Below are 8555 nucleotides of genomic sequence, written 5' to 3'. Positions count from 1 at the left end.
GGGGTTACACCGTCCCACTCTGCAACGTACAAAGGTTCTTCACCGCAGTCTTTCAGATCCCTCCAGACAAAATTGTAAAAAAGATTCCAGTCTTTTTCAGGAAATACAACGCAGGCGTCTTCCACGGCCTGAAACTCTCCATGGTTGTCGGTAGTGTAGAGCGTAACAGTACGAGTCGGTTTATGAAATCTGTACCCGAATACGCGTCCGCTGCTCATGTTAAATTCAGCTGTTTTCCATTCGGTAACTTCGTGGAGAAAATCTGTCAGACGGATGTGACCGTACGGTTTTCTCGGTGCCCTAGGCAGTCTTTCCGGCGAATTAGGGGGGGATAAACCATCCATCCTCATGTAGCTCATGATTCTCTTTTGTAGAACAGACTACACATCGATCAGTTTATATACGTTGCTACGGAATGAGGAGGAGGAGGAGGGTCCTGATAGCCCGAACTTCAAAGGATAAAACTTTCCGTCACAAATATATATCATATCCTCTTCAAAGGATAAAAAACAACATATATTATCATTATTAACGACTTCATATATTATTAACGACTTCAAAACATCATATATTATACCCTCTTCAAAGGATAAAAACTTTATCATACCCACTTCAAAGGATAAAAACATCTGTCAAAAACATTATATATTACACCGGTAATCCCCATCAACCCCGGAAGGGCAAAGGGCACGTCATAAATTATACCCGTAATCCCCATAACCCCCGGAAGGTCAAAAGGTCACGTCATAAATCATACCGGAAACCCCCCCATGACCGTGACCCCTGGAAGTTCAATCGGGCAAAAGGTCAAAAGGTCAAAGCCATAAATCTTTTTGTCATAAGGTGAATCCTATTACTACTTTTATTGTTTGCATAAGTAGATCTAATTTCTGCTGGTCTTCATAGTTTACCTTTAAATTGTTCTGCTGTTTTGTTTCTAAGTTTATTTTGCTTTGAACTTGACCTTTATTAACGCATACAAATGAAACATAGTGCAGACAACAACTTCTCTGATTCTGTTCTGTGAATTTAAAGAATTAAATAAGCATACAAAAATGTATTGTTTTTGTTCAATTGAAAGATAATTAATGCACTATAAATATGTTACTGTTATTTGTTGACAACTACAGTATAATTTGCAAAAAGTACTGTTTTTCCATGAACTGTAATCTGATTGTTTTTTTTCCTCTGACATTAAAAGGTGATGTGTGTATAAAAAAGGATTTGAATTTGAGAGTTAAAATACATTATTTAAGAGATTTTTAAGTGTTACATAATATGAGTAGCTCTCAGCCACGTTCATTTTTAAAAAGTAGCTCTCAAATGAAATAAGGTTGGAGACCCCTGCTTTAGAGCATTTGCAGTGCATTCGCAGCAGATAGATGCGTGTGCCAATTTGTACTGAAGCTTTGGTAACAAAACCAGCGGTTCAAAAACAGACATATAAAAGTGACAGGAGCGACGCTATACATTTCGCCGCTCTGTGTTATTACTAAGCACCCGGGTAAACAGCTGCTGCTTTGATGATACAAATGAACCCCGGTTCGTTCCCAAATAATATAATATGAACACAGTCCAGCGGGGGCAGGAAAAGCAATCGAACTCGGGTTCGGTCCAGGCAATCGAACCAAGTGTGAAAGCCCCCTAAAAGTGCCATTTTTATTAAGTGCTGAGAATTCCTGAAATTTACCCCTACTTTCAAACTTACTTATAAAAAATAAGTCATCAAATTTCTTAAAGCTAAGAATACCACTGTGGCAACCAGCGAGGCGAGGGCCGTGAGAGCGGGCCGGTGGCGAGTGATAATGAGTGGCAGCTGTGTGAGACAACGGTCTCATCTCACGGAGGAGTGACGGGAGTATAAAAGGAGGAGCAAAGACAGTGGAAGACAAGAGAGGACCAGGCCTGGACTTTACGGTGAGTTTTGTTTATGGTTTGTTATGTGTGAGCGGGCAGTCATCCATGAGGGGCTGCCCACGTTACTTTCGTTTAGTTTATTTATTTTTAATTAAAGTTGTTGAACGTTTGCCGGTTCCTGCCTCGTTCCTTCCCATATCTACGGACTTTATTACAACCGCTTACTCTCCCAGTTATTTAAGACAGCTCGGGAGGTCTCTCAAGTGGTTGGGAGTTGCCAGTAGGGGCTTGTGATGGTACTGAGGAGACAGATGCGTTTTAGAAGAGGAAGAATGTTTTTTAAATGTTTGACAAACGATAATCAAACATATCGTTTGGACAGAGCAGGCATCATCTTTGTCAGTGCTGCTGGACTGAACTTGCCTTTTATAACATTCTGCAATCGCTTCTTCCTCCCTCCAGTTTGGTTTTCTTTTGGAATCCATGGATTATATCATGAAATCTAGGCTGTATACGGGTCAGTTAACAGCACACCAGTTTAAAACTTTGAATTAAGACATGGTGGAAAACGTGATTATCTTTCATTTCTAGTGTGTATATTATAATGTATTGTCTTGAAAATCTATATTGTCAAATGTGTATTGAATGTAAACTATACCATGGCCTTTGGGGGAGCCCTTTTTTTTTGGGGGGGGGGGGGGGGGTGTTGTTAGAGGGCGTGCCGTGCCCTTATTTATTCGTTCCTTGTGCGTGCCTCAAAAGAGGACTTACAAAGATGCAACAGCTTATGCACATACTTGCTTTATGCAATCACAATACAATAAATCACTATTTTCAATAATACTTTATTGACACAAATTGATAGGTCAAACAGCAAACAGTCACCCACTAATAGTCTGTAAACAAACAGGCTGTCTTTGAGTTCACATGAACAGCGTTTAAGTTACTTGTCACGCAGACCTATAATAACAACAACACAGCCGCAAAAACATAACTGGGAAATAACGCCGCCTAACTTAACACAAAATCGACCACAGAGGCCTGGGTTCAGCTTCCTTGGCTGTTCGTCCAGAAATCCAAGAAGTGGATGGGCGATGACCTGCCTTCATCCAAGATGTGATGAAGGGCATTGGATCGAAAATCTTCAATGGGGGTCCATTAATGTCCACAAAAAGGAGCGATGAGAGGCTGTTTTCACGCAACCTATTGCGGGTCTTGCTGTCAGTATCATTGACGGCAGAAAATCCCCGCTCACATTCAGCTGAAGTAGGAAGGTATGTTCTGCTCGCTGTACAAATCTTTTCCAGCATTCTGCCTGGTGCTCTGTCTTGTAATTTCCAGTCGCGAAACTCCTCGATCACCTGTCTGGCTGGTTCTCCGAGCATTTTTGCGAGTGCGCGAACTTCGTTTTCTCCATACAGGATTAAAGCATTCCGATCCTGTGGCCAAAAGCGCTTGTCCAGGGGTTTTAGCATTTGAAGGAGATCTGATTCTGGCATTCGCCTTGTGAGATTGTCAATCACAGATTGATACAGCTGATTTCGATTAATCTTGCCTGTGCCCTCAACTAGTTGAACGTCTTTAAACAGCCCCAGGGACGCGCGCTGTTCAGCCTTCTGTGTGGATTTCCCTCCACTCGCTTTCATTGCTTTCAGTATATCAATAGACTGCAGAATGTGGCAACCTGCATCAACTAGAGTGATATCTCTTTGCTGACATTTCAGTGACAGGCCCTGCAGCTCACGGAGTATGTCTTTCATGCAAGCCAAGTCAAGTAAAAACCCTGAGTTTGTGAGATGTTTGTACAGCGCCAGGAATTTCTTCCTCTCTGTATCACTGCGAGATGCATCTTCACTTGCAATTTTGAAGTGGCGCGCTAAAGCAGGGTAGTTATTCCAGACCGCCTTTACAGTCCTAAAACTACTTGCCACCCATCTGATGGTGAATATCTGTCCAATTCTCAAAATCTGCATATTAAGATCTGCAGCTGCTTCTTCAAGCAATCTCACATTCTTTGCAGACTGGTGGTACAGAGAATACAGCTTGGCAATGAAAAACTCGAAATGATTACACCCAGCAACCACTTTCAAAGAATCATGGACAGCCAATTCAAGGCGATGGGCCAAGCAATGTATGGACTGGATGTTTGGAAAGTCACGCTTAAGCCTTGCAATGACTCCAGTCGTTTTGCCAGTGAGAACTGCAGCCCCATCTGTGGTGATGCTGATGAGGTGTTTCTTCAAAAACTCATCCTCTAATCCCGCCGTGTGAAGGCACTGTCTTAACTTGCTGTGAATGGACTCTGCATCTGTGCCCTGTGTCAGCTCTACAATGTCTAAAAAAACATTTTCTATATCTCCTTTGCCACTCACATCACATCTCACGTATATGATGAGATAGGCACGACCATGTACTGTGCTTTCGTCAATGGTGATGCTAATTTTTGAATTGAGCTCGCGAATATTGGAAACAAACTTCTTCCGCATTTGCTGTGCAATATGACCTATAATTTCAGCGCAGGAGTGATCTGATTTATGCACACTTCCCACCTTTGCGCCATTAAGCTCCTGAAGCTTCATTAAAGGGGTGAGCTTTCTGTAAGACAGCCTTTCCTTAGCCACCATATAAGCGGACCTGAATGATGTTGCGGTCTCCTCTATTAATTTGGAATTCACCTCAATTACTTTATTTGGCAGAATCGCCTTTTGCTTAGTCAATGCGACTTCAGTGGCCCTCTTGTGTGTGTAACCAGGTTGAAATTATATCTTTACTTTTACGGTTGAAATGTCACCAAATCCTGATGAACATTGTTTTCTATATGTTTTCTGTATGTTCTATTGTCAATATTTATGGCTGGATGTTGTATTCAGACCATAATGTTAATACCTGTACTGTTACTTTAAGAGTGTCGCAGGCTTTGTGGCGTCATTCACGCGCTTCTTTCAGTTTGCGCCAGACTAGCTGAGAGAAGGTAATGTTTCATTTTGCTCGTCAGTTTTAAACATTTATTTCGGTTTTTGTGAGATGCAAACCTTGTTTTATGCATGTATAAATGTAAGCTTTGAGGTTGTGAACATGCAGTTAGTGTCAATTGAACGTAAACCTTGTAAACAGACTTTTTGCAAGCTTTAAAGTAGACATTTTTCCACGTGCTAGACTACAGGATTTTCTGTGTGTTTATCTGCTAACAGGAGCTTGAAACCTGTGTGGAGGAGGCTGCATGTGACTTATGTATTTTTTTGTTGATTTGTACAGGTATGTGTATAATGTTCATTATAATTCATTTGGTATAGTGGTAACATTGGTTGTTTTAAGCATGTAAAAGAAATTCATGTTGTCAATTACATTGAGCATTTTATAATTTATTCAGTTCATTTTCATATTTTTATTTACAAGTATTTTTGCTGATAATACTGAAAGTTTTATCAGTATGTATATGCAGTTTGCGCCAGACTAGCTGAGAGAAGGAGCTTGAAACCTGTGTGGAGGAGGCTGCATGTGACTTATGTATTTTTTTGTTGATTTGTACAGTCTGCACCAGGTTCGCTGAGAGGAACCAAATTTGCTGTTTCACCTTCATTAAAAGAGAAACCAGCAGTTGATCGTGGTCTGCGTCTTTCCTTCATTCAACCCAACAAGAACACAACGCAGAATATACAAAGGTTAATGGGCGTGCATCCAACCTAACGACTTGTTAAAGACACAGCGCGCCCGTTACATGTGCAATGCTGTCCCTATGTTTATATATCTTTTTCCGCAACTTGTTCTGAGCAGTGCTGCTTACTTCCCCATTAATCCACTCGTCAGACAAGTGCGTGCCAGGTACCTTTTCAGACAGAAGAAGGGTTTTTGCGTCCCTACAAGCGATGCACCCCAAGCTTCCATCCTTAACAAACAGCCATGTATATCGGCTCTTCCAGTCTCTCCACTGTTGGCTGTTCCGAGGATCGTGACCGGCCTCTGACGAGCTGTTATCATCATCTTCTGCCAGAGAGGATTTTTTTTCTTCAGCTTCTTCTTGCGCTGTCACCCTGGGCCCGCCTGGGGGTGTGCTAACACTTGCACCAGGTGAATCGGTCGTGCTATTTTATTTTATTATCCATTGTTCACTTGCTTCTGGCTATGTACCCTCCTATTTCAAATCTGCTATTATTACTCCAATCCTTAAGAAACCAGGGGCGGATCCATCTAACCTAGATAATTACCGTCCGATTTCTAATTTGCCATTCATCTCTAAAATTCTGGAAAAATGTGTTGCAACACAGGTAAATGATCATCTGTCCAAAAATAACCTGTTTGAGCAGTTTCAATCTGGCTTTCGTCCGCACCACAGTACAGAGACAGCTCTTGTCAAAATCACTAATGACTTGTTGTTGGCAGCTGACTCTGGTTTATTAACCATTCTTGTCCTTCTCGACCTGAGTGCGGCCTTCGACACCATCTCGCACAAAATACTCCTTGACAGGTTAGTTTCTATTGGGATCACTGGCATACCCCTGTCCTGGTTTATATCATATCTCTCTGGCCGTACTCAGTTTGTCCAATTAAAGCACTTCCGATCAAGATCATCGACAGTCACTACTGGTGTTCCTCAGGGCTCTGTTTTGGGTCCACTTTTATTCATTATCTATCTACTTCCACTTGGTCATATTTTCAGGAAATATGGCATTCACTTTCACTGCTATGCCGATGACACCCAGCTATACTTATCTTCCAAAACCTCTGACTTTTTTCCACCACCTCTCTTGTCCCGTTGTTTGGCTGAAATTAAAGACTGGCTCTCAGCTAACTTCCTTAAGCTTAATAGTAGCAAAACCGAGGTCCTACTTGTAGGGACAAAATCCACATTGACAAACTCTGACTATATACCTGTGGATATTGATCAACATCTCATTTATCCCTCTTCACAGGTTAAGAGTTTGGGTGTAATTCTGGATAGCACACTTTCATTTGAAGCCCATATTAATAATATTACACGTACCGCTTATTTTCATCTGCGTAATATTAATCGCCTTCGTCTATCCCTTTCAATGAACAACACTGCAATTCTCATTAATGCACTAGTTACCTCACGTATTGATTACTGCAACGCTCTTCTTACTGGTCTTCCTTCCAAACTTCTCCATAAACTTCAGTTGGTTCAGAACTCTGCGGCTCGTGTTCTTACTAGAACTCCTTCTACCATGCACATTTCACCAACTCTCCAGCAACTTCACTGGCTTCCAGTGAAATATAGAATTGACTTCAAAATCCTGCTTCTCACATTCAAGGCACTTCACAGTCTAGCTCCTCCCTATCTTACTGATCTTCTTCATATTTACACTCCTTCACGCACTTTACGATCCTCACTATCACTCTCTCTTGTCTTACCACGTATACGCTTAAAGACCATGGGAGCTAGAACTTTTAGCCATGCGGCCCCTCGCTTGTGGAACTCTCTCCCTCTCGATATCCGTAATATTGACAGTCTGCATACTTTTAAATCTCGTCTTAAGACCTACCTTTTTACACAGGCTTTTTTTATGATTTACTACTTATTTTTCTGTCTCTATGATGCATGTGTGTTTTAAGTGTGTTGATTTATGTATTTATATTGTTATTGCTGTTTTTCCCTGTAAAGTGACCTTGGGTGTTTTGAAAGGCGCTGTTAAATAAAATGCATTGTTATTATTATTATTATTATTTACATCATCTTCACTACACAATTTCTTCGTAAAACCAAAATTAATTAAACTGCCTTGTTTTCTTTTTGCCATAGCTATTACATGAATTTCCGAATGGATTTCAAGGACGCTGCGTGCAGATCAATGGCAGCGTACGTTATATTTTTTCTACGAATATTTGAGTTAAATATGCACTAATCATGAGTGGAATTTACACCGCAGCGCCCCCACACCTTGAGGCTCATGACAAGAATAGCATGTATAGTTATTTTTATTGAAGGGAATTAGGTTTAAATCGCCGTCATGCATGAATGAATTGTATTTTTGCAGTTTTACACATAATAATCCAAGATGATCACATTGCACAAAACTGAAAATATTGAACATTGTCAATATTTTTTGAGACCCAAAAATTTACAAATCACGTTTTTAGGGGAGCCCTTGTCTTAATTAGGGGAGCCGAGCTCCCCCTAGCTCCCCCGTAGTTCGCACCCTGGTGTTAGGACGGTTTTGGGAAATTCAGCCCTGGTCTGTTCAGGAAGCTGTGGTTGGCATAGGCTAATGGCTACAGATGAAGTCAGCTTCCTGAACAGATCAGATGTGCTCCAACAGTAGCCACATTCAAATCCAGACTCAACACACATCTGTTTAGCTGATAGTGTTAAAACAAAAACAAAAAGAACACAGGACACAGGACAACCAATTTAATCCACCTCTTATCAGGGGCTGGTTGCATAACCCAGATAGCATTATGACATTGAATCAATGTTGAAATTCCATCAGAATCATCATTTTGGTTGAGGTTGAAATTTCAATGCTAAGTAATATTGGATCAATGTTGAAAATTCACTGCTAAATAATTTTGGATCAATGTTGATAATACATGCTTTTCAGTGTTGAAAAGACAAACATTGAATCAATGCTGATGTTTGTTCATCTTATTTCTCCACCCGAGTCAGTCCCTGAGCACGCCAGTCAAGCCCAGGAGGGCGCTCCCGAGTCAGTCCCTGAGCACGCCAGTCAAGCCCAGGAGGG

The 8555-nt window shown here is 41.2% G+C and overlaps 1 pseudogene; it reads right to left on the bottom strand.

Annotated features, from left to right (window-relative positions):
- Window positions 1-2873: 2873 nt before the first annotated feature.
- LOC137048214 (E3 SUMO-protein ligase KIAA1586-like) lies at window positions 2874-7249 on the bottom strand (annotated as a pseudogene).
- Between the last annotated feature and the right edge of the window lie 1306 nt (window positions 7250-8555).

Source organism: Pseudorasbora parva, chromosome 2 (genome assembly GCF_024679245.1).
Source record: "Pseudorasbora parva isolate DD20220531a chromosome 2, ASM2467924v1, whole genome shotgun sequence".
NCBI lineage: Eukaryota > Metazoa > Chordata > Actinopteri > Cypriniformes > Gobionidae > Pseudorasbora > Pseudorasbora parva.
Note: the sequence above shows the minus strand (reverse complement) of the source record. Positions and strands in the feature narration are given on the sequence as shown.